This window comes from Littorina saxatilis, linkage group LG11, assembly GCF_037325665.1.
Source record: "Littorina saxatilis isolate snail1 linkage group LG11, US_GU_Lsax_2.0, whole genome shotgun sequence".
NCBI lineage: Eukaryota > Metazoa > Mollusca > Gastropoda > Littorinimorpha > Littorinidae > Littorina > Littorina saxatilis.
The window spans coordinates 43,214,138-43,241,340 of record NC_090255.1 but is presented as its reverse complement, the minus strand read 5'-3'; the positions used below and the strand labels follow the sequence as shown (position 1 = coordinate 43,241,340).

The 27,203-nt window shown below is 40.9% G+C and overlaps 1 long non-coding RNA gene across 1 annotated transcript; it reads right to left on the bottom strand.

Annotated features, from left to right (window-relative positions):
* Window positions 1-13,796: 13,796 nt before the first annotated feature.
* On the bottom strand, window positions 13,797-21,476 carry LOC138980537 (uncharacterized). Its single transcript, XR_011460369.1, has 2 exons — window positions 14,982-21,476; window positions 13,797-14,932 (listed from the first exon to the last, which is right to left on the bottom strand). It is a non-coding gene; the product is annotated as an uncharacterized lncRNA (long non-coding RNA).
* Between the last annotated feature and the right edge of the window lie 5,727 nt (window positions 21,477-27,203).

Genomic DNA, 27,203 nt, shown 5'->3' with positions numbered 1-27,203 from the left:
AGGTTAATGAACCGTGAGTTTCCCAACATACAACTTGATTTGATCTGGCTCAGACCGCTAAGTCACCCCTAATTATGGCAGTGGAACAGGCACCACTTTCACCCAATGGGGGTTCTTGACAGTGACACAGGCAGACACACATAGAGACGACGAGAGAGAGAGAGAGAGAGAGAGAGAGAGCTAGGACAGAGCTCAGACATTCACACACATTTAACGCAAGTGCTTGCGCAATAGGCTCTGTATAGCTGTCATACCCAACTTGCTCATGAGATGTCATGGTTCGTTTCATAAAGGAGTAATCTCGTCGGGTCGTGTCAAATTTTAACAGCAGGACACAGATGCAGCCAAGCATGTCATGACACAAAATCATTTTGTTCAGTCAGGCCTATCCCTCAAGCAGAATGGGTTCTGTCAGTTTTGTCGATGTCGCTGACATGCCTTGCCGATAATCATAGTTTTGGCCATAAGCATGTGAAAGACATTGGTACTTGTCACTAAAGATACCCCTCTTATCAACCACAAGTGTCTTTACACTGCGGGTGTCCTCTAATCGCAGGTTAATTGGGTTAAGCCAACATAGCTAATACAGAAGAAAATGTGTTCGGCCTGCATGGGCAGTAATAGTACCATGGTGCTTTCTTCTTTAATTATTTTCTGAGGCGTCTGAAATCTTGTTGGCATTCTTTTTTGTGTATACTGTAGTAAGCAAAGTGTCATTGGATCTTATCAGACACTTCTGGCTTGACAACAGTAGTGGTTTTCTGTTTCGTTGCATGGTATTGCTATGCGTGTGTAGCCACGAGGCGACAGTATAGCTTCCAGAATAGAAGACGCTGCACAGTAACAGGGGTGCACAATGAGGATTGCACATGGCTCCAGCTGACAGGGCAAAAAGGCCCACACCAGTCTGGGGCAGGAGTGATAAAGAGATCAATATTCCGTTAGAAACAGGGGGAGGTGGGGGTTTGTTTGAGGGAGGGGGGCTGGTTTTCCCCCTGGCGGCTCTCCTGACACCACCCCTGTTTCTGTATCCATGCACTCTTGCTGTGCCCACTTCCTGGCTGTTAAGAGACAAACAGCTAACAGGACAAGCACTGAGACCTGTTCATGCACATGTAGGCGCACACATGCATGCACACGAACATCAGCGTACATACATGCAAAAACACACGCACAGTCAGTCGCGCTCATACACACACACACACACACACACACACACACACACACACACACACACACACACACACACACACACACACACACACACACACAAAATAACAAGCCTATGTTAGGATTTGTACACTTTCACAATGTCGTTTCCATGTCTTCGGTCATTGACGCATACCAGCAGAACATTTGGACCTAAAAGTATACATGTGTTTAATCCAGGTCCAATGGACTTGTGTCCTATGAGGCAGGGAACAAAACTGACTTTTAGCCTTAATAATAAAACATCGCCAACAGTTCACACACACACACACGTACACACACACACACACACACACACACACACACACACACACACACACACACACAAACTGACACACACACTAAACAAGCCTTAAGTTTGGATTTGTCCTTGCTTGCAGACCTCATAAAACACCACCAACGATATGCAGACACAACACACGCAGCACTACCAATAAATAAAGACAAGGATAGCTTTTACAAATAGCAGCTGAGTGACACATAGGGTGTATACTGATATATCATTGTGGACATAATATGTTATAGGTCCTTGAACTGTCTGAAAGCACACAGACGAATACATCACTGTCCACTGTGTCCACATGCCCTTGTCTATCAGAAATCATCTTTGGAATGCAGAATGTAAGGGACAGAAATTCGCATGTGTGTCTTGAACAGTACTCTTTGTGGGAAACTGTCTTTCTTGAAAACTGACAAACTCGGGGGATGGAGAGAGAGAGCGAGAGGGATGGGCATGATTATGCTAATGGCAAGTACAATGTACGTTGGTGACAAGTTTCTAAAGCACGACTGCTGTTGTATCCACCCTTTTGAGACCTCGACCCCATCCTGATGACACCCTCTCTGATTATACTCTCTTAATAGCGAGGGAGTCGTACAAGAAGGCTAATTTATAGATGTTCTGAACAGGAAATCTGTCAAAGCAAAATCTTTAAATGGCAAAATTCGGCTGTACAATTGAGCAGTCTAAAAAGGTAGGTTGCACTGTAGTGTATAGATGGAGGATATAATTATATGCACACTCAAAACTTAAATGTTTTCTCCTGGCAGCTGACACATCATAACAAAATTTTTATTATGAGTTATGCATGGAGTGAAAGGCGGTATCTTTCTTTATTTACCGTGTCACGTACACAACATCAACATCCTACATTGACTTCTTCCTTTTCTTTCTAGTCCTTTTTCTTGTACATGCTGCTTTGTGAAGAAGGGTCCCTAACTCTTTCAAGGCAACTGTATTTGAATGCTTTCACTGTTTCACCACGTTGACATTTTGAATGAAAGGGAAACAGCTGCTTACTGCTACAGGAGAGGGACTTAAGACTGAGCTTACAGGTTTCACTGCATAAACAAACCCATGTCAAGAGCTTGGTAGTACATGTACACCCACCTTGCTGTACTAGGAGACCAAGACATGTAACCACACCGGCTGAACACACACACTCTCACACATACACATCGCTCACACACACACACATACGTACACACGCGCACACACACATACATACACAAACAGGCATACGCACACATACACACACACACACACACAGAGGCAAACACACATACATACACACACACACATACACACGGAGATTAGCTGAGTGGTTTGAAGCTTTTAGCAGCAGTCATTATTTTGATAAGCTACCCTTCAGGGTGAATATGCAGTCATTTGCTAAAAGCCTATAGAGAATGTAATACGGCTGCGTAGATTTTTCGATTTTTTTTGGGGGGGAAAAGTTCAGTGCAGGAAATAAATGTCTTTGTATTAATTGACAAGACGCAGCAATAACTTGGCATTTTTTTTTGGGGGGGGGAAAGTTCAGTGCAGGAAATAAATGTCTTTGTATTAATTGACAAGACGCAGCAATAACTTGGCATTTTTTTTTTTGGGGGGGGGGGGGGAAGTTCAGTGCAGGAAATAAATGTCTTTGTATTAATTGACAAGACGCAGCAATAACTTGGCATTTTTGCTGCGCGTGCAAGTTTCATATTGATTAACGTCAAAAAGACGAATGTTTTGGGAAAAACAAACAGTACCAACAGGAAACAACAAGCTGTTCGCATGATTGTTGCTTGTACATGATTTTCAGTTATTAATTGCTTCCCCCCTCCCCCTCCCCCCCCCCCCCCCCTCAAAAAAAAAAAAAAAAAGCCAGAGAAAAAATATCTGTGTGTAGACAAAAAAGACGGCAACAACGAACAACAGGTTGCGTTACTGCTTCTCAAGCATGAGTTGCAGTTTAACTTTAATAACAAAAATTATAATCATATAAAAGCAAAAGAAAAACTTGTATGTGTGATTAAAAAATAGGTTGTTCGCATTATTGCTGCGTAAAAACATTTTATATGTCTGAGAAAAAAAAAACCACGAACAACACAACAAGCAACAACAACAAACAACAGGCTGTGGATTAAAAACACGTTCAGAGAGTTAAAACAAGTCGCGTAAAGCGAAAATACAATATTTAGTCAAGTAGCTGTCGAACTCACAGAATGAAACTGAACGCAACGCCATTTTTCAGCAAGACCGTATACTCGTAGCGGGGTAGTAGTTGCGCTAAGAAGGATAGCACGCTTTTCTGTACCTCTCTTTGTTTTAACTTTCTGAGCGTGTTTTTAATCCAAACATATCATATCTATATGTTTTTGGAATCAGGAACCGACAAGGAATAAGATGAAAGTATTTAAATTGTTTTTAAATTGATTTGGACAATTTAGTTTGATAATAATTTGTATATATTTAATTTTCAGAGCTTGTTTTTAATCCGAATATAACATATTTATATGTTTTTGGAATCAGCAAATGATGGAGAATAAGATAAACGTAAATTTGGATCGTTTTATAAATTTTTATTTTTTTTTTACAATTTTCAGATTTTTAATGACCAAAGTCATTAATTAATTTTTAAGCCACCAAGCTGAAATGCAATACCGAAGTCCGGGCTTCGTCGAAGATTACTTGACCAAAATTTCAACCAATTTGGTTGAAAAATGAGGGCGTGACAGTGCCGCCTCAACTTTCACGAAAAGCCGGATATGACGTCATCAAAGACATTTATCAAAAAAATGAAAAAAACGTTCGGGGATTTCATACCCAGGAACTCTCATGTCAAATTTCATAAAGATCGGTCCAGTAGTTTAGTCTGAATCGCTCTACACACACACACACACACACACACACAGACACACGCACATACACCACGACCCTTGTTTCGATTCCCCCTTGATGTTAAAATATTTACTCAAAACTTGACTAAATATAACGAAGAGAGGTAAAGAAAAGCGTGCTATGCAGCACAGCGAAACCACTACAGCGCTAAACAGGCTCGTCAGTTTCACTCCGTTTTGCACAAGCTGCGGACTACGGTCATTGTGAAAAAAATGCAGTGCGTTCAGTTTCATTCTGTGAGTTCGACTGTGCTTGACTAAATGTTGTATTTTCGCCTTACGCGACTTGTTTTTTAAATTATCATTTTATCAATTATCAAACTGTAGATACATTTTCTGGAATGCTCTTTTGGGAAAGAAAAAAATGCCACTATTACAGTTCAACCTGTCCAGGAGACTACCTCTTAATAAGCACCACCTGCCCCCAAAGTCTTCCGGACAAATTGTTTGCGATATAATGCATCGTTTCGTAGCCTCCGGACACCTTTCTACCACTTCTGGCCCGCCGCTAGAGTGGTTATAGACATTCTACTGTACATGTTATCTCCCAAATCAGGTATTAGTTAACTACTGCCTTTCCCAAAAGCTATTTTTATTCACAGAGTAAAAACAAAACATCATCAGACAGACGAGATAAACAAAGGCTGAGTCAATATGAACAAGTCATCACAAAAGTTTAAGTATGAATCAAGCACTGGTCATGTTTGGTAATAGTATAGCGTTGAAAGAAGGACTGGGTGGCCGAGTGGTAACGCACTTGCGCTCGGAAACGAGAGGTTGCGAGTTCGACCCTGGGTCAGGGCGTTAGCAATTTTCTCCCCCCCCTTTCCTAACCTAGGTGGTGGGTTCAAGTGCTAGTCTTTCGGATGAGACGAAAAACCGAGGTCCCTTCGTGTACACTACATCGGGGTGTGCACGTTAAAGATCCCACGATTGACAAAAGGGTCTTTCCTGGCAAAATTGTATAGGCATAGATAAAAATGTCCACCAAAATACCCGTGTGACTTGGAATAATAGGCCGTGAAAAGTAGGATATGCGCCGAAATGGCTGCGATCTGCTGGCCGATGTGAATGCGTGACGTATTGTGTAAAAAAAATTCCATCTCACACGGCATAAATAAATCCCTGCGCCTTGAATATGTGCGCGATATAAATTGCATAAAAATAAAAATAAAATAAATTAATAAATCCCTGCGCTTAGAACTGTACCCACGGAATACGCGCGATATAAGCCTCATATTGATTGATTGATTGATTGAAAGTGAAACACTAGTCTTAAAGTAGGAACGGTTCAGCTTCAGGACTATAAATTGAAGTCAGCTAGTGGTACTTGAGTATGGTCAGAAACACGAGAAACAACAAGCATCAATAACAGGCGGTGCATTAATTATTGCTGCTATTCATGATTTCAGCTTTTGGTGGCGGTCAGCACAAGTTTGACTTGTCCAGAAAAACAGCCCACAGTTTCAAAATATTGACTGAATAACTGAATAACAAACCAAGGATTCAGCATCAGGACTAGAGAAATAGAACTGAGATAGTGATACTTGAGTCTGATCTTAGCATATTTATAACCACGTTATGTCCCAAAAAGTCGCTAGAACTGGCGACGGAAATAGCAAGTTCGCAAGCAGGTACTTGAGTCTGCCCATCTTGAACACAAGGCCAGTTACAGTACTGGCCTTGTGTTCAAGATGGAAATAGAAACAGTGAGTGTGAATGATCCGTCTTCCTTGGCTGAGTCTGAAATCTGACGCTTGTCCACAAGATTATTGCCCCTTTTTGTCTCGAGTGTTTCACAGTAATGATCACCTCCATTTGTTTGCTTTTCTTCGCGAGGTTCGTTTTGGTGTTTACACAGTGAATCCGCTAATGTGACTGTGGTTAGAAGGTGGCCCAATCTCAAAACCGATTCTGGTAGATATTCTTCTGTGCTAGTCACAGGAGCGTGTATCAAAGCGCCGGTCGATCGAGTCATTACTGATTTACTCCTTCATCCTTACTCTAACCCTAACCCTATTTACTATAGTAGTAGTAAGGATACAGTAAGGACGAAGGAGTAATAATGATCGACCTGCGCTTTGATACAAGCTACTGTGGTGCTAGTCACTGATACAAGCTACTGTGGTGCTAGTCACTGATACAAGCTACTGTGGTGCTAGTCACTGATACAAGCTACTGTGGTGCTAGTCACTTCTCAAATGTCATCAGAAAACTGAGGAATAGAAGGGGACAGTTTAAGCTATGCAATGACGTCTTTTCTTTATAGTGACGCAGGTCGTATTTTGTGGTTAACCTGGCCTTGACTATAACCTTGTTAATTAAAGAGTGATACATTGTACGCGCTGTCATTTGCTATTCTGTTAACTGTTGTTGTTGTGGGGGTTATTGCTTTTCCACCCTTTTTATTTTATTTTTATGTTTAGAGGTTAGCCGGGCGATGTTGAATGGTTGTGGCAAGCAAGAAGGTAGATAATGGCAGAGTGAAATGTGCATAATTTATGCCGCTCTAAGGTTTGAAGTCCTTCTATTGCTTGCATTGTGGATGTTTCACTTCCTGGATGTCACACACTGCAGGGAGCGCATTTAGGAACCTACGCTAAACAAGATGGCGCAATTAGTTTGATTGGAAGCTTGGGCCATCTTGTTAGCGAAGGTGACCTAAATGCAGGGGGTGGGGTCAGTCTCACTTGTTGAGAGGGGTGCATGCCTGTACTGTTGTTGTGCTATTACAACTGAAACAGTAACTTGCATTACCGTAAACAGCTATAAAAGTAGGGCAAAAATTCCATAGACAATTGTATGGTTTGTTCAGTGAAGGCAGATTGGAAGAGAAATCAAAGTGCAGGTGTATTTCAGTGTGACATTTTTTTTTATCTCTCTCGATTCTCATCATGACTCCATGGGGAGAAAGAGAAATGTTTTAAAGGAAATCTCGATTAGGTGGAGGCTAAACTAAATCCCATCACACATTTATTCTCTTGCATGTGCGCACACTGAGACACTCTCTATCTTAGTGGGCTGGCTTGAACTTTTCAACACGACGGTCTCTACCACACCTACACTCACACAAAATTCTTGTATTCTTGAAGTACATTCTTTTGTGACGTACAAGGGCCTTTTATGGAATGTTTATTTCTGAAATTGTCCACTATTTCCAGGGATTCTAACTGTCAAGTCGTGAAGTTTCTTCCATCAGTTGTCATTGTATTTGAAAGAGAAATGGCTGAATGATTCACTGTGTGTAGGTCCAAGGAATTTCCTATTTGTTCTGGGGATGAAAGAGTGAGAGACTGAACAATCTGTGCAACAAGCTCTCATTGTCATAGCTTAACTCCGTAGCCCAGAATCCAGAGATGGAAATCAAAATGGGAACATAATTATATACATGTAATTAGCATTATTTAACATAAGATATTAAAACCTTTTTTCAAAGCAAGAAAGTTTTTGGTAAAGGGACAGCTTATACATTGTATACTTGATTTCTTTAGCTTGTCCCTACTTTTCGCTTTTGTTTTTATTGTTAGTGCATGAAAAAAAATTGGCACTGGGTTTTGGTCACTACTGGTTTACCTCTCTGGCACAAGACACTTCATATTAAGATTCTTTCAGAAAGGTTTCTTACAACTCTGCAGGGGCTTAAATACAAGTTCAACTTTTTAGTTACAGTAGAGCAAAAAATAATGTTCATGGAGTGGATATTATGTAAGTCACTAGGTTCGGTTTAAGTTTGCTTTTGCGTATAATTCTCCTTAGAACATATTGAATCATGCAAGTTTGTTTTTTGTGGGTTGTGATGGTATATTGATGGGGATGGGGAAAAGGGAATTCCAAGAACTGCCTAAAACTTTGGAAGATTGCTGAAACTTTTATGGCCATTTCATCAACAAAACAATTCTGAAGACCAGAAACCAGCAATATCCCTGCGGCAGTATATATTTTTGTATGCAATTTTCTTTCTTAAGGTCTTGCCACAGAGTAATCCGTTGAAGCAGCAACGGTTATTTTGTTCGTGCCTTTGGGCGTACCCCACCTCTGTTCATCTTCCCTTTTCATTTCTTTGGAGGCAGCTTTCATTTTCTCTGTGTTTATTACATTTACTCTTTTACAATTCTCTCTGGCCTGTGCAGTCTTGTCACTGAAAAGTTCCATTGAAAACATTTTGTTTGCATTTCTTGTGACACTTTACAACTTCCCTTTCACCATTTATCTGAAGGTATGGCGACCACACACACACACACACACACACACACACTTACATCCATTTTTACATTTAGTCAAGTTTTGACTAAATGTTTCAACATAGACGGGGAATCGAGACGAGGGTCGTGATGTATGTGTGTGTACGTGTGTGTGTGTGTATACATCGATTCAGAGAAAACTACTGAACCGATCTTCATGAAATTTGACATGAGAGTTTCTGGGTATAATATCCCCGGATGGTTTTTTTCTTTTTTTGGATAAATGTCTTTGATGACGTCATATCCGGCTTTTTGTAAAGGTTGAGGCCGCACTGTCACGCCCTCATTAATTTTTTCAGTCAGATGGATTGAAATTTTGGTCAAGCAATCTTCGACGAAGGCCTGACTATGGTATTGCATTTCAGCTTGAAGGCTTAAAAGTTAATTGAAGAGTTTGGTCATTAAAAATCTGAAATTTGTAGTTAAAACTATTTTTTTATATAACGATCAAAAAATAATGTCATCTTATTCTTCACCATTTCCTAATTCCAAAAACATATAAATATGTCATATTTAGATTAAAAATTAACTCTGAAAATTAAATATATGAAAATTATTATGAAAATTAAATGTCCGGAATCCCTTTAAAAACAATTTCTTCTTATTTCTTGTCGGTTCCTGATTCCAAAAACGTATAGATTATGATATGTTTGAATTAAAAACAAGCTCAGAAAGATAAAAAGAACAGAGATACAGAAAAGCGTGCTATCCTGCTCAGCGCAACCACTACCGCGCTATTCTGGCTAGTCAATTTCACTGCCTTTGCCACGAGCGGTGGACTGACGATGCTACGAGTATACGGTCTTAGTGAGAGAGAAAAATGCAGTGCATTCAGTTTCATTCTGTGAGTACGACAGCTTGACTAAATGTTGTATTTTCGCCTTACGCGACTTGATATAGTATAGATATAGCAGCGGTTGTTTTATCTATGCTACCGGGACAGAAGTGTTGTTGAGACCCTTGAAGTCGTAGTGAGATTTTTAACAAATCTGAATTGCCGAGGCTATAGAGCTTTCTTCTCGCTATCTATCTGAATGTTTTTGAAGCAAATTTGTTATCTGTATTGGTGACAGGGATTTTGTTGGAAACCTTGCAAGTGTAGTGATATGTTTTTTTTATCTGAATTGCTAGAGCTTTCTTCTCGCTATCTATCTGAATCTTTTTGAAGCAAATTTGTTATCTGTATTGGTGACAGGGATTTTGTTGGAAACCTTGCAAGTGTAGTGATATGGCTTTTTTTTAATCTGAGCTTTCTTCTCGCTATTTATCTGAATCTTTTTGAAGCAACCTTTTTCTCTGTGTTGGTTTAAACAAAATTTTATTCAGAATTTCTTCGCATCTGTATTAGTGACCCTTGAAAGAGATATTTTTTTAATCTGAATTGTTAGAGCTTTTCTGTCAGCATCAATATCCAGCTTACCCTTCGGTGTGTTTTTTCTCCGTTGCCCTTTATTACACCCCCGGTATAGGGGTGTGTATAGGATTCGGTCGATGTGTTTGTTTGTGTGTTTGTGTTCGCATATAGATCTCAAGAATGAACGGACCGATCGTCACCAAACTTGGTGAACAGGTTCTATACATTCCTGAGACGGTCCTAACAAAAATTGGGACCAGTCAAACACACGGTTAGGGAGTTATTGGTGGATTAAAATTATACAAGGACTTATAGAGGGACATATTAATGGTCAAAGGGAAATAACCATTCTCACTGCCACCAACTGAGAAGGTTATTTCCCTTTGACGGGGGTGTTTTTCCTACCTCGGAGGAATTTCTTGTTTTTTCTACTACTACGTGACATGGAACAGAAAACTTGAACACACACAAGGTCAGACACTGTGATCAGTCCAGAGTTCTCGCCTGTGTGACCAGAGAGATCTTTCCTGTTGTACGCTGGGTGTGAATTCATTGACTTTCTTTTGCGCAGTCATAAACACACTTCTGTCTCGGGCCATGCCTGTGTTTATGGGTCGCTATTGTTTTATGGACAATGGAAAAGGTAGGACAGAGAAAAATGGGCTGTGGTGAACCTTCTGAACTAGATTTGTGGGCAGCCAGTAAAACTTGAGTCTCATTCGTAGGTATAACTGAACAGAGAAGCCATGGATAAACAAGAACCAAAGCCATAGATATGCAGAAACCGTTGGTGTGAACAGAGAAAATATAGGTATTAACAGATAATTAAACCATACAGAAACAGAAACCGTGGGTATTTACAATAGATACACAAACACCATTGATAACAGAGAAGCTGTATGTTTGTGATTAACGTATTTGTGGTTGTTGCAGTAGAATGCTTTGTAAAGTGACAAAATATAACTGACTTAAAGGCATACTAACGCACTCCCGTGTTTACAAAGTGTAGTTTGCCCACAATCGATGTCAAACGCACCATAAGACCATATAATGACGATACGTCACCATGCGCGGACCATAATACATGCATTACAGCTTGTTCTAGCCTCTGAAAAAGTGAGGATGTCAACAAAGCCGCGGTGTTCTCTCCCTTGCATCAACGTTACATGTGTTGCCAAATCTATAAATAGGACGATCCAGATCAAAATGAAAATTCAAATATCTCAACATTTAAGGGGTCCTAGACCACAATATTTTGCAGGGAACTTAATTTAGTCTGTCTCCAGCTGTTGGTAAAGCAATTAGCGTGTATAGTCATCGAGTACATATGGCTTTAAATCCGATTATTGTCCACTGCATAGTTTAAACATTCACTGATGGAATTTCTGTTTTGACTCTTTATCGAGTTGATTCGTTTCAGTAAGTAATCTTCAGATAAATTAATTGTGTTATCAGTGTTATCAGTGTTATCAGTGTCTGGCTCAGTGGGCAAACTGCCAATCGTGATAGCAGTCTGTGTTGCCCTATCTTATCTGCACCCGCAGTTACTGGTTACCATCTGTTTGTTATTAATATCATTGCACCGGAGATATTGGGGCCTACTCGCGGCATGCTACACACAGTATGATGTCTGCCACGCGTCACAGTTGAGGAATGATAACGACAATAACATATTGTTTTGGAGGCACAGCAACAAAAAACAGGTGCCCTTGACTTGTTGAAGCCTTGATAACATTCAGTAACAACGTCAGCCTGTTGGGTTGCGTTATCTTTGTTCTACACTTTATGAAGTAGTCTGTAGTTGTAGTCAGAAGTTAGTTCTCGCGCTGATGTTGGAATTTGAAGATGTTTGGCTGTGTGGCTAGCTGTTCTTAACACTTGTTTTGTTGTGGTTGTAATGTTAAGTGCACGCACGTTTCAGGCCAGGACTTGTGGCCGTGTTCGTTTCAGTAGCTCGAGTTTAAGATGTGGGTAGGCCAGTGGAGTAGAATAAATGAAGCAATTTTTTTGTCCGTGTGAATATGTGTGTGTGTGTGTGTGTGTGTGTGGGGAGGGGGTGGTAGGTCAGTGGAGTGAATAAATGAAGCAATATTTTTGTGTCTTTCGTACCGTGTGAATGTGTGTGTGTGTTTGGGGGGGGGGTGTGGTAGGCCAGTGGAGTGAATAAATGAAGCAATATTTTGTGTCTTAATTTTGCATGAAAGTGTGTTTGTGGGGTGGGGGGTGTAGGCCAGTGGAGTGAATAAATGAAGCAATATTTTGTGTCTTTCGTGAGTGTGTGTGTGTGTGGTGTGTGGGGGGGGGGGGGGGGGCTAGGCCAGTGGAGTGAATAAATGAAGCAATAGTTTGTGTCTTTCGTGTCTGAAGATTGCCGAGGAGAGCACCTATGTGTCCTTAACTCTGGCCCCACGCAGGGACCTATATTTAGATCTATGCCCTATGTAATGCTTCCACAATTCCCGATGTCCCCAACAACGACATTGTGCCGCGAAAAAATCGCATCACCTACCCCCGAAATCTAGTGTAACTTCACCCAAGATGTTCAAACTCTGACCACTAGCAGTACAAAGATTAAGCTTACTTCTTTTCAGCGTAGACTGTGCATCTCTTCCTGCTCTCTCAAAGACTGAAGTGCTAATGACGGTGGCAGCAGAACCACTATCTACCAAGAAGTCATTTCCAGAAGTGGAACTCATTATAATTGTTTTTCTCTTGAGTTGGTGTAATAAAGACGTCAGTAATCACTGTCTTGTACTGATAGGTTTCGGGTGTGCATGTATTGTGACAGGGGAGGCTACCGCTGCTTTCACAGCAGACTCTGCACCCGAGTTGTTGGCCTTTAAAAGTCAACACCAGTGGATTGTAGAATTCTGTTTGTGATGGGGTCTGGTGGTTTCCGATTGTCTGTATGTTCATGGAAACCTTCGGGTTTGCATAACAGTTTTTATAGGGCTAAGAAATTAGCCCTAACATTTTCAATCCTGTTTGATTGCACTTCGCTTCCCGAGGTGATCGTAGTGTTTCGGCACACGGCGGTTACAGTATTAACATGTGTCTGTTACTGCATTGAAGTGCATCCTATTTGTATTTTGTGGTGTGTGTTGGGTAAAGATAAATGTGTCATGTTGCATGACTTGAGGTCATTTCCATGAGTGTGAAATCATCGAGGTTGAAAGCCTCTGCCAGTGGGCCTGCTCTATTTCTTTTCTTGTGTGCGTGTGTGCTTTTGTTGTTGGTTTTGGTGTTGTTTAAAAAAAAAAATTAAAAGAAGTTTATATGTACGGAAATGACATGGCATTAAAAGTATGGCTTGAATTGTACAATACATGTTCCTATCTTGACTGCAATAAAATTCAATGAAACGTTTAAAGATGCCTTGTGACTGTTTATGTTAGTGATGTGCAGAGGTGTGTGTGTGTGTGTGTATATATATATATGAGTTGTAAAGGTGTGTGTGTGTATAAATGATGTAAAGGTGTGTGATGTAAACTGATGTGTGTGTGGTGTATGTCGTGTGTTATGTACAGGTGTGTTAGTATATACAGGTGTGTGTATGTGTTAAGTACAGGTACGTGTGGTGTATGTGTGTCGTGAACAGGTGTGTGTTATGTACAGGTGTGTGTATGGAGCATGTGCATAGGTGGCTGTGTTTGTGACATACAAGTGTGTGTGTGTGCAGTTGTGTGTAGGTATATAGGTTTAGTTTATTACAATACCTGGTACCCGAACACAGTGATCAATCTATTGGGTGAAATACTCAATTTTCATTCAGTGTGTTCATTATCGTGTTATGCCGACACAGTTCTGCTCACAGACACACCGGATAATTTTTCTTCAGTTTATTGCCAGGTTCATCGTCCATAAACAGTTGCATGTGTGAATGCATTTTGTTCTCATGCCATCTTTATCATCAGACCAAGCCTAACAATAAAACTCCTAACACAGCATACTGAAACCTCACCCAGCCATACAAAACAATCAAGTATTACAAAAGTATAACACAAAAATTACAATTATCATCCACCCATACACACACGACATCCTGTACAGTGGAACCCCCCTTTTAAGACCTCCAAAAATGACAAAATCAGGTCTTAAAAAGGAGGGAGTCTTCAAATGGGAGTAATCTTAAAGAGGTTATGAACAGAAAGTCTGAGAAAACAAGGTCCTAAAAAGGAGGGTCTTAAATTGGGGGTCTCAAAAGGGGGGTTCCACTGTATTACAAACGATATGACAAATCAATCACAATTTATTGTATGTGGAGAAAGCTATGAGGGCAAATCCACCACCAAACCATATCTTCACTGTGTCACTTTTTCTCAAGGGTGTTATATGTACAAGGCATTTCGTGCTTTCTGTTACAAGGTATGACTTTAAAAACACCTGAAGAAAATTACCACCAGGAACTAATGTGCGAGGTTGCAAGAGGCTTACTGTTTGGCTAATTGAGAAAAAAAACAAGTGAGCGGCAATTGTGAGCTGGTGGAATATTGATGTCAAGAGCAACAATCATAGAAATTGATTTCTACTTTTTTGTAGCCAGGGCTTCAAGGTGTACCGCCATTTAGGCTGTCATATTCCATTTTCGGGAGAGCCAAAATTTATTCAAAACATTTTTCACTACATGTATTGACTGTTAGCAAGTGCCAAAGTAGAAGACGCTCAAAGCGTTTGTGAAAACTTTCAGGGCTAAGCCATATTCTTATTGTGCATGGGAAAAATGTACGAAACAACTAAATACAGAACGTTGGTGGGGCAAGGGAAACAACTCTTCCCCCAAGGCAATCAGAACTTCAGCATTCACCGAAGAGGTGCAAATAGCAATTGACTTGCTTTCCAAGACAAGTGCAAGGCAAGATATTAAATTTAGCAAGAAAGGTTGCTTGTCCAGCACACGTCTCTGTAATGGTGGTGGAAAAATGGTCTATTTCTATAATAACAGGGCCTATGGCCATAGGACCTAGTAAAATGGTCTATTTCTATAATAACAGGGCCTCGGGACAAAGGACCTAGTAAAATAACTTGTTCGGCCTTCAGTCAGACTCCAAGACAAAAATCACTTTTTAAAAAGAATACCACAGTGATACCTGCGATGACAGGACACCCTTGTGACTGGCAAACAGTGTCCCTACATTGCAGGTGGCCTGTCATGACAGGTTTATTTTGGTAGAGATAATAGACAAAGGGATCTCAGAATGTGTCCTTTTAAGGGAGGTGTCCTCTGATCGGAGGGGCCACACATTGCACGTACCATTGTACAGTCTTCTGCTACAAGACATCTCAAACTGTTCAAAATCCTACCAGCTCTAGCTCCTTGTTCCTTATTTTGCATGGCAATGTTCCTTGTTTTTAGAAGGACAGCAAAGTGTTAAGTCTTGAGTGAGTGAGTCTTATGCATACAGTGGTACCTGCCACGAAAGGACAGCCTTGGGACCAGCAAAGTGTCCCTACATTGCAGGTGGCCTGTCATGACAGGTATTATTTTGGTTGAGAATAGACAAAGGAACCTCAGACTGTCCTTTTAAGGGAGGTGTCCTCTCATCAGAGGGGCCACACATCCCAGGTACCACTGTACTGACTGTGCCCAGCATCAAGCATTATTTTCACTAAAAACACCCCAAAAACAAGAATGTAAATCTTGAAGAATGTCTTGATGGCATCATTTTACGAAAGCCTATCAAAGCTTTTGAGAATCTCTGAGACTGAGCTGTAACCATTCCATCAATGCCTTTTAAAGGGAGATCATTGGTATCAGAGATTTGGCAAACTTGGAGTAACAGTTAACTGATGTGGCACAGCTCTTGTCACTTGTGATCTTTGTCAGAGTCTTCTTGTTGAGAACTAGCAGGAGCTCTGTGAAGCTATCTGAGCAACAAACAAACAAATAAAAACAAATAAAAACCCACCTTGAACATTCTTTGGGATTTCTATTTTCTCATCACATTCTCCAAATTAACAGCTAGGCGTAAGAATTGGATGAAAACAAAATCAGCATTTCAATGTATTCATTCACAGAGTCAAAAAAAACGTTCATTCCGCTCTCTCAAGCCAAACCTATCTCTCAATATTTTAGTAACAGCTCACTCCTACAAGTCTGATCGATTTACACACTTTTCTTTCAAGCCAGCGCTGGAGCACATAACAATGCTCGCCATCAAACTCACACACATCCCCGATGGCTGCATAATCAACACCAACAGTAATCCCTGAGACGATCACCAATATCACATGGTTCCACTCCCTCAGGCTCTCACCCCCTCACTTTGATGGTACAGAGGAACCCCCTTTTAAGACCTCCAAAAATGTGAGAAAACCAGGTTGAACAAGGAGGCAGTCTTTGAATGGAAGTACATGTACCGAGGTCTTGAACCGAAAATGTGAGAAAACAAGGTCTTAACAAGAGGAGAGTCTTAAATTGGGGGGTCTTAAAAGGGGGGTTCCACTGTACAGTCCAACCTGCCCTGGCCACCACCTCTGGATAACAACCACCTGCCTCTTAGGACCACCCCGCAGAAACCCTGATGAGGTCCTTACCTATATAACTCTCCTAGCCACAATGACTACTTGTCAATAAGGGCCCCTTTTGGCTGCCAGGCTGGTTCCTCGGGTGGTTGTTTTGGACAGGTTCCACTGGACCATCCTCCTCCTGTATGCAATCAAGTTGACAGCCTCAAATCAGCCCAGTCTTTTACATGCGATACAGTGGAACCCCCTTTTAAGACCACCCAATTTAACACTTTCGCGACGGGACACTGATAAATCAGTACCAGCGCTGACACGCCCATGGACGGGACGCGCATTTTTCAGTACCAGCCATAGAGGGTACACGACTCGTGATTGCTTCCCGGTTTTTGAAGCTTGCAAATAAATTGAGTTGTTTCCCTTGATACACTTGGCGTTCCCTTCTGCCATTTGCAAATCCGCCTGATTTGTGTGCGTTTTTGAGGGAAAAAAATGAATCAAAGGCGAGCCTTGTCTCGGGAGGAGATTCTCCGGATGTTGGACCTAGAGGATCCCGTAGAGCATGATTCAGACGTATCGTTTTCGCCTCACGAAAGCGATACAAGCAGTGAAAGTGAGGAAGAAACAGTCCCGTTGTTGCTAGTACGAGTCGGCAAACTACACGTGGTTGGCGGTGATACTGCTAGACGAACATGTATCTCGGAATCGTGCAGGAGCTATGGGGGCGTGGCAGCACTGATAACAATGGATGGCTGGAGCCTTCAAATCCTTTTGGAATTGTTCATAGGTGTACAGTTGGTACTTTGTTGTGAAAATGTGACTTATATTCAATATGGATTACCTAGACATCATTTGGTGAGTGTTAGATCTACAGTTTTGTTTCATTTGAGTCAGGATGTTGTGAGTGAATGCGTGATTTGCTTGTTTTTTCTTTGTACTGTCTCCTTATTTCTGTGTACAATGTTAACAATATTTCAGCTAATTCATAGGTTTTACACCTTGTTTGGTTATAACATTATTTATAATACTTTCTGTTAAAAAATAACTTTTAAACAAGAAGGGCAAAGCCCATACGACTCACATGCTTTACACATTTTTCCTACCAAAATACATGGTCAAGGTCATCCAAGGTCATGCAACACAAAGCTGTTAATTCAAGACATAGGAAGTACAATGGTGCTTATTGGCTCTTTCTACCATGAGATATGGTCACTTTTAGTGGTTCACTACCTTATTTTGGTCACATTTCATAAGGGTCAAAGTGACCTTGACCTTGATCATGTGTGACCGAATGTGTCTCATGATGAAAGCATAACATGTGCCCCACATAATTTTTAAGTTTGAAACAGTTATCTTCCATAGTTCAGGGTCAAGGTCACTTCAAAATATGTATACAATCCAACTTTGAAGAGCTCCTGTGACCTTGACCTTGAAGCAAGGTAAACCAAACTGGTATCAAAAGATGGGGCTTACTTTGCCCTATATATCATATATAGGTGAGGTATTGAATCTCAAAAACTTCAGAGAAAATGGGAAAAATATGAAAAATAGCTGTTTTTTAGGCAACATTTATGGCCCCTGCGACCTTGACCTTGAAGCAAGGTCAAGATGCTATGTATGTTTTTTGGGGCCTTGTCATCATACACCATCTTGCCAAATTTGGTACTGATAGACTGAATAGTGTCCAAGAAATATCCAACGTTAAAGTTTTCCGGACGGACGGACGGACGGACGGACGGACGGACGGACGACTCGGGTGAGTACATAGACTCACTTTTGCTTCGCATGTGAGTCAAAAAAGCAGTAGAAAATAAAACACACACAAAAAAACGTTAAAAAACACAAATTATCCCCCTTTCACCCCCCTTTGCTAAAACAAATCGCGTGACAAACTTATAAATAGCACGACTGAACTGGGCATCCATTTGTGAATTAGTACACAAAATTTGGTGGTGATTGGACTTAATTCAAGCTTGCTAGACAGATTTCTTTACAGTTACTGATTTTTGGGAAGTTTCTTGGTGGCAAGCTTGGACAGGCAGGACGTAAACGCCGTGGCAATGCTAGTCACAATAGTGTTAAGACTTCCTCCTTTTTCAGACCTTGCTTTTCCAGATTTTTCTGTTCATAAGCTCTGTAAATTTACCCTCAATTTAATACACCCTCCTTTTTCAGACCGGATTTTCTCAGATTTGTGAAGGTCTTAAAAGCGGGGTTCCACTGTACCATCATCCCGCCACTTGGTCACACACCAAGATTGAAGAATGAATCATCTGGGTGCTCTCTGCACCATCATCCCGCCACTTGGTCACACACCAAGATTGAAGAATTAATCATCTGGGTGCTCTCTGTACCATCATCCCGCCACTTGGTCACACACCAAGATTGAAGAATTAATCGTCTGGGTGCTCTCTGCGCACAGTGTGGACTTCTTGATGAATTAAAATGGGAAAAGCCACTAGTACATGTACTGAGAAATACATTCATCAACAACTCCCAACTCGCAACAGCAAGCGTTCTGTGTGATTGGTATGTGACCAAGTAGAGGAATGATCTTATCCTGCTAAAAGTCAGGCCAGATCTGAAATGGAGTGTGCCTTTAAACAATTGTAAACAGTATGTAGACACATCACTCACACAATAATTGTTCTTTAAAACACATACAGTTTCATGGCAAAGCTTCTACTAATTCATTTTGTAAAATCACTCACTGTTTACTTTAAAAATCCTTCGTAATCAACATATATTCTCAGAAATTATGAGACACATACCAAAGTGCAAAATTAAATATCATGATTCTTTACAAATACAGTCTCCATTAATCTTTTTTTTTTTTAAATTGAAGTTCACACACTAAATAAAAAGGGGGGAAAAAGAATAAAAATTCACACTCGTAAAAAAAGCCTATGAAAAAAATACTAAAAACATTTTAAAATCATACAAAATGCATTCAAATGTGGACAGGATCAGTCAAATTAGCCAAAGCTTGGTGTAATAACTATAAAACATTTCAAGGAGATGACGACTTTGACTCCCAGAAATGTCCAAAACAAAGAGGTTAAACTTTGTGAAAGTGGATGTGTTCCTTCCATAAACAAAAAAGAACAACACAAGCGGATGATAACACATCAAAAACTACAGGAAAAATAAACACCCTCTAAAACAAGGTCAAGGTCAAACATAAGAAAGAGAAGTGAGGGCTTTAACTCAATACAGTGGAACCCCCCTTTTAAGACCTCCACAAATCTGAGAAAATTGGTCTTAAAAAGGAAGGGAGTCTTAAAATGGGGGTAATTTTACAGAAGTTAAGAACAGAAAGTCTGAGAAAACAGGGTCTTCTTCTTCTTCTTCTTGCGTTCGCCGTCACACCATCAGTTTAGTCTGCGAGACGAATGACGTCGTGGCTTCCAGGTCTTGTCTGCTCCCATAGAGTTTGGTGCGGAGAGGGACTTTCTTTCTTTATTTGGTGTTTAACGTCGTTTTCAACCGTTTAAGGTTATATCGCGACGGAGGGAAGGGGGGGGTGATGGGATAGAGCCACTTGTCAATTGTTTGGAGAGGGACTGATGCTGGCCACACTTTGTCTTAAATTAAGTTAAAAGGGAGGGAGTCTTACACTGGGGGGTCTTAAAAGGGGGGTTCCACTGTAGCTACAAACACAGTAAGTGAGTCAGTGATGTGGAACCAGTCTCTAAGGTGCACGAAGCGAGACTGGCTGCACGAAGCGAGACTGGCTGCACGAAGCGAGACTGGCTGCACGAAGCGAGACTGGCTGCACGAAGCGAGACTGGGTGCACGAAGCGAGACTGGGTGCACGAAGCGAGACTGGCTGCACGAAGCGAGGCTGGCTGCACGAAGCGAGACTGGCTGCACAAAGCGAAGCGAGACTGGGTGCACGAAGCGAGACTGGCTGCACAAAGCGAGACTGGCTGCACGAAGCGAGACTGGCTGCACGAAGCGAGACTGGCTGCACGAAGCGAGACTGGCTGCACGAAGCGAGACTGGCTGCACGAAGCGAGACTGGCTGCACAAAGCGAGACTGGCTGCCACCAAAGTATATTGAAGATCTTTGTTTGCTTATTTGTAACCTTTGTTAGTAGTTGCTGCTGGTTTGGTGTACTTGCTTTTCTTTGTTTTTTTTCCATATTTTCTTACTTTGAGTTTGACACATATCAAACACAATCTCAGCAAACCTCTCAGAGTCTTGGCACATAGTTATGACACAAATTTAGTCTGGCAAAGATATTATTAATGAATACGTTTTCACTGTAAAGTAAAGGGAAAATGACACACAAATATAAAGATAGGCCAAGGAATCAATCAATCAATAAATAAACAAATCAAGTACAAGTTAAGTGACATGCCACCGGTGCAATTCTTACTTCTGCTATTGTTGACTTGCGAATGTATGCCCATTCCATGTTTTCTTGCTATGGTTTCGTGTAATTCATAAGTTATGCTAATGTTATGTACAATGATTACACTTTGGCATCCAAAACTTGCCAAACACAATAAAAATTAAACAACACACACACACAAATGATGTAAAGGCAAATCGTTTACATGTACATGTATTTAAAACGCTGCTTGCATATATGAATATACATGTAATTATATTCATGTACTTGGTGCCCAAGAAGAAAACCACAAAAAAAATTACAAAATAAATAAATACACACAAAAATAGATAAATACACACAAAAATAGATAAATAAATAAATACACACAAAAATGAAATAAATAAATAGATAAATACATCAACATATATATAAACCCCCCCAAAATACTGCATGCCTCAGTTTCTCACAGTTCGCTACTTTTCCTTAAAACATTTATCATGCCCTATGAATTATTGATGGTACCATCCAGACTGGCCGAGAACAGACAGGAGTGGCGGTCCTTTGTTGGTACCATACATGCCAACCCCATAATGGGCAGGAAGTAAGTCAGTAATAAATTATTTATGACTATAATGCCCTTCCAAGAACAAGTCATATGACCCAGTGCTGAATAAATAAAAGAGAGACAACGAGAGTGAGAGAGGGGGGGGAGAGTGAGAGAGAGAGGGGGGGAGAGTGAGAGAGAGGGGGGGGTGAGAGAGAGGGGGGGGGAGTGAGAGAGAGAGGGGGGAGTGAGAGAGAGGGGGGGGAGAGTGAGAGAGAGAGGGGGGAGTGAGAGAGAGGGGGGGAGAGTGAGAGAGAGAGGGGGGAGTGAGAGAGAGGGGGGGGAGAGTGAGAGAGAGAGAGGGGGGGGGGGAGTGAGAGAGAGGGGGGGAGGGAGAGAGAGAGGGGGAGGGAGAGTGAGAGAGTGAGAAAGAGAGAGTCAGAAAAGTGAGAGAGAGTTAGAAAGAGAAAGAGACTACAAAATGACTCTTAAGATGTACTGTTCTAAGAACAAGTCAGATGTCTTGGTACTGAATAAATGAGACAGTGAGTTAAAGAGATAGAGAAGAAGTACTAAGGAGTGAAAGTGAGTGTGTGAGATAGAGAGAGAGAGAGAGAGAGCGAGAGAGAGAGAGAGAGAGAGAGAGAGAGAGAGAGAGAGAGAGAGAGAGAGAGAGAGAGAGAGAGAGAGAAAGGGGGGGAGAGATGGAGATATAAAAGACATAGAGAGCACGCAAGTGAGAGTGAGTGAGTGAGAGAAAGGTGAGTGAGTGAGTGAGAGAAAGGTGGAGAGGGAGAGAGAGAAAGGTGGAGAGGGAGAGAGAGAAAGGTGGAGAGGGAGAGAGAGAAAGGTGGAGAGGGAGAGAGAGAAAGGTGGAGAGGGAGTGAGAGAAAGGTGGAGAGGGAGAGAGAGATAAACAAGAGGGGTGAAGACAGACAAGACAGAAAAGACAAAAGCACAGCTACACTGCAGAAGAAGCTGCCCCACACCAATAATACAAGTTGTCAGTACATACATTTCCATGTTTACAGTCGCAGAAAAAGTGTAGGCTTCACAACCAACTTTTACTTTCACCTGGACATCTCAGTGCATGTTGGCAACACTGCACTCACCTTCTACAAATAGGGACTCTGACCAGAAAATAACAACAAAATGAGAAGCAACCAAGCACACCTGCTAATAAGACTGAATAATGTTTGCATACAGTGGAACCTGCCCTGTGGGATCACCTCTAAATACCCTCCACCTACCCACAACCACTATTCCTGAGGATCGCAGCTGAGACTTATATAATTCACCTTTCCATAGCAACCCCCTGTCTATAACAACAACGACTCCTGAGGATCGCAGCTGAGACTTATATAATTCACCTTTCCATAGCAACCCCCTGTCTATAACAACAACGACTCCTGAGGATCGCAGCTGAGACTTATATAATTCACCTTTCCATAGCAACCCCCTGTCTATAACAACAACGACTCCTGAGGATCGCAGCTGAGACTTATATAATTCACCTTTCCATAGCAACCCCCTGTCTATAACAACGACTCCTGAGGATCGCAGCTGAGACTTAATATAATTCACCTTTCCATAGCAACCCCCTGTCTATAACAACAACGACTCCTGAGGATCGCAGCTGAGACTTATATAATTCACCTTTCCATAGCAACCCCCTGTCTATAACAACAACGACTCCTGAGGATCGCAGCTGAGACTTATATAATTCACCTTTCCATAGCAACCCCCTGTCTATAACAACAACGACTCCTGAGGATCGCAGATGAGACTTTTGTATATATAATTCACCTTTCCATAGCATTAGCAACCCCCTAGCCCTGTCTATAAGGCCAACAAAAAAAAATAGGTGTGGTTAAGGTAACATAGCCCCAAAAAATAGGGTAGGAAAGTAGGCAATAATTTTGTTTTTTTTTTAAATTTTTTTTCTAATGTATAGAAATTAAACTTACTTGACAGGGAAATAAGTGTGCGACTCGAGCGCTTTCGCTTTAAATTGCGTTTTCTGCACTCGTTTTCTTGTTTTCCTTTTTTTGTTGTTGACAAATGTAATAAAAAGTTATAGGGTCGGCCCCTAAAAATAGGGTAGGTCGGGTTACCGTAACCACACCTATTTTTTTTTGTAGGCCTAACAACAACGACTCCTGAGGATCTCAGATGAGACTTTTGCTATATAAATCACCTTTCCATAGCAACCACCTGTCTCTAATGACCAGTTTAGTGGCTTTTATGGACGGGTTGGACTGTACACAGAAAAGAGATAACAGAAAAACTAAATACATAAGAAAGAGAGAAAGGCAGAGAAAGTACCAACCAAGGGACATCACTCATAGCTCTGTGCACTTCAGTGTATTCAATTCCAAGATTTAATTTATTATTTTTGGTAAAAAGGCATACCGGTATGCACGTGCTTTCTACCCTGTAGTTTTGATGGCAGACCAAACAAAGAGTTTTGCCACGGTCTGAATGATGATTCTTCCTTGTTTTTCAATATTGTTTGTATATTTGGGAAAGCACAGGTTCAGAACCAGAGAGACACAGAGACAGGATGTTACACTGACAGAGATGTACATTTGGCGCCAAATACAAGTATTACCAACATCATATTTCAAACAGTAACTCTTGAAATGTGCTCATACATCAATCAATGTGGTCAATCATGCTTTACATGCTTTGAACTTCATTTTTATCAATTTTACTTTTTCTTAGTCACACATCAATTAATGTGATAAACAATGTTTGACATGCTTTGAACTTCATTTTGATCAATGTTAAATCTATACTTGTTTGACTATGGAAGAGTGACACGCTAAGAATCATTGAAACAGACAGAATGATTTCATTGTCACGATTGTGCATTTAGTGCAAAACTAAAGTGACATAATATTCCCACATTCTTCTTTGCATTGACTAGATTTATTTCAAGTGACCAGGTCAGCTTGCTATATCAAAAGGATTGACGGTAACTGTTCTTGAACTAGTGGAAACCTGGGTCTGTGAGCAGGTCAGCTTGCTATATCAAAAGGATTGACGGTAACTGTTGTTAAACTAGCGGAAGCCTGGGTCTACTGCTGCTCACTGTCATCAACATTTGCTGCAGGGTGCACAGTTGAGCGTAAAGAACGTTTCTCCGTATTTTTTTCTCTCACACTCAGTATATTTCTATACACATATATTCATGAACATTGTGTAATCAAATCATTACGGTACAATGAAATCATACGAATAGATTAAAAATAGATGAACATTCTTTTCGTTTTTATATCTAAATGTGTAATGAAATCATCACGGTACAATGAAATCATACGAATCAATTAAAAATAGATGAACATTCTTTTTGTTTGCATATCTAATTCTTTTAAAACACTTGTGGCATCACAGCTCAGAAATCTTGCCCCCTAGCCCACCTTACAGACATTTAATCACACGCCAAAGGTTTAATAAAGCTAAACCCTACCGCAAGCCTCCCCCCTCACCCAATAATCTTCTTCTTCTTCAGCGTACCAGAAATTCTGGTTACGTGTCAGCTCGTTTGCCCATTTGGGTTCCCCACACTATACTCTGAGAGCATAGTCAGCTTCACTCCGCTTTCGTCGGGTAGGCATGCTGGGTATTTTCGTGTTTCCATAACCCACCAAACTCCGACATGGATTACATTTACAGGATCTTTTCCGTGCGCACTTGGTCTTGTGCTTGCGTGTACACACGAAGAGGGTTAAGTCACCAGCAGGTCTGCACATAAGTTGACCTGGGAGATCGGAAAAATCTCCACTCTTAACCCACCAGGCGACAGCGACCAGGATTCGAACTCACGACCTCCCGATTAGGAGGCCGACGTCTTACCACTGCGCCACTTCGCCCGTCACCCCATAATCAAATGCATAATACAGTTTCAAAGATAAAAGTTAAAACTAAACACAAGGAAAAAAAGTGTTCTCATGCTTGTGGTAAAAATCATAACCAAATGAGAGAGCACTTTGATAAGAATAACATCCAAATAACTAAGGGACATAAGCCCTCTCGTTTACATTGAGGTAAAAACCAACATCAAAAATTAAAAATGCACACACACACTCAAAATTGCAACATAAGCCATGATTGTCAAGTTCTCACAACTGCCGTGTACCCTGGATTACACCACAGACAGTGTGAGACACACACGCCTTATTTCCCCTGTGCAAAACCTACCAAATCCCTTCTGAATAAATAAACTAATAGTAATACCACCGCTTTGTGCAGTTCAGCAGCAAGTCTAATTAATACCATCGCTTTGTGCAGTTCAGCCACAATGCTTTTTGAACACACATATATATATATGTCACAACAGATTCTGCTATCAAGGTTTCCAACCCTGAATAGACCATGGTGGTAAATAACTCAGGTTTTCATTGGCTGTGGAAGAGTTGCACCCCTTTCCAAATAGTGAGGCAAGCAATTGGCATAAATAGATCCCTGCGCCTTGAGTCCGAGTCTGGAGATACGCGCGCGATATAAGACTTCATATAACAATTGGCGACATGTTGACTCAAACAATCAAGGTGATAATGAACTCCCATGTGAATGCTTTGAAGTGTCCACTTGATATGCCCTTTCCGTTAGAAATCTTGTTTCCCTCCAACCGTGTGTACCATACTTCCAAGCTATGTGCACCAAATTTCAACTGATTCACCCCATAAACACAAGAGATATATATGTGATTAGGCAAAAAAAAAAAAATAGGTCTGTTTACGGTAACCCGACCGACCCTAGTTTTTTCGTGCGACCCTAGACTTTTTTTTGGCATTTGGGAAAACAAAACAAAAAAAATCTTGTTTTTTTGGCAAAATAACGTAAAAATATGGTTTTTTGGAAAAAAAAAAAAAAAAAAAAAAAAAAAAAAATCCCGACCTACCGACCCTATTTTTTGGGCCTATGTTACCGTAAACAGACCTATTTTTTTTTGTGCCTTATAGACAAACAGACAAACAAACAAAGAGACAGAGTGAAACCAATACATATGCTCATCTGAGCTGACCATTTGCTGTACTTGAGCAACAAGAGTAAGTGAGAGGTACGCGGAACTAGCCTCCTGGACTATGCAGGCATGAGAATTGTGAAAAGTCAAAAAGCTGAAAATATTTAAGTAATAGCAAAGTCGACAGCGCGAAGCACCTAGCCTTACTTGGGGGGTCCGGGGGCATGCTCGCCCGGAATTTTTTCTCTCCAAAGAACTCAAATTGTGCAATTTGGTGTTATCGGAGCCCCAAGTTTGCCATTAAATTCAGTTTTTAGAACCATTTTTGCCTCCCTCATTTATTTTTTCAGCGGACACTTTTGCTTTTTTCGGCAAAAGAACAAAAAAATCGGCGAAAATTTGCCTTTCGGCGAACAATTCCCATGCCTGACTATGAGAGAATAACAAGCATTGAAATGAACAAGCGACTCTCAGGAAGACGAAGATGCCAGGAGATTGTTTCCCCATAACTCTCACTCTTGTTGCAAATGCAAATGTCATATGCATTTAGAGCGTTTATGTCCCTTCGTTTCTCAGATGTTCAACTCAGTGTTTCCAAGGTGCATACAACTCTTCCACAGTCAATAAAATATCGACACAGTTAATGAGTTATTCCCCTTTGTCTACGGTGCCTGCTGCAGGATTGTTTCTTGTGAATACACAGTTCGTCTTAGGTATACATTATAAAAACATTAGTTCGCGCAACAGTTGAAGGTGGAATACTTTCCCAGCCAACCTGAGACTCAATCACAGAATTCCTTGTCTGCTCCCACATGTTGATTCAGGTTTTCTTGTTTACTTGCCACTCACACTTAATTGTCACCCCTCTCATTTTCTGTTCATTTTCTGTTCATTTTCTGCATCCATAAATTCGTGT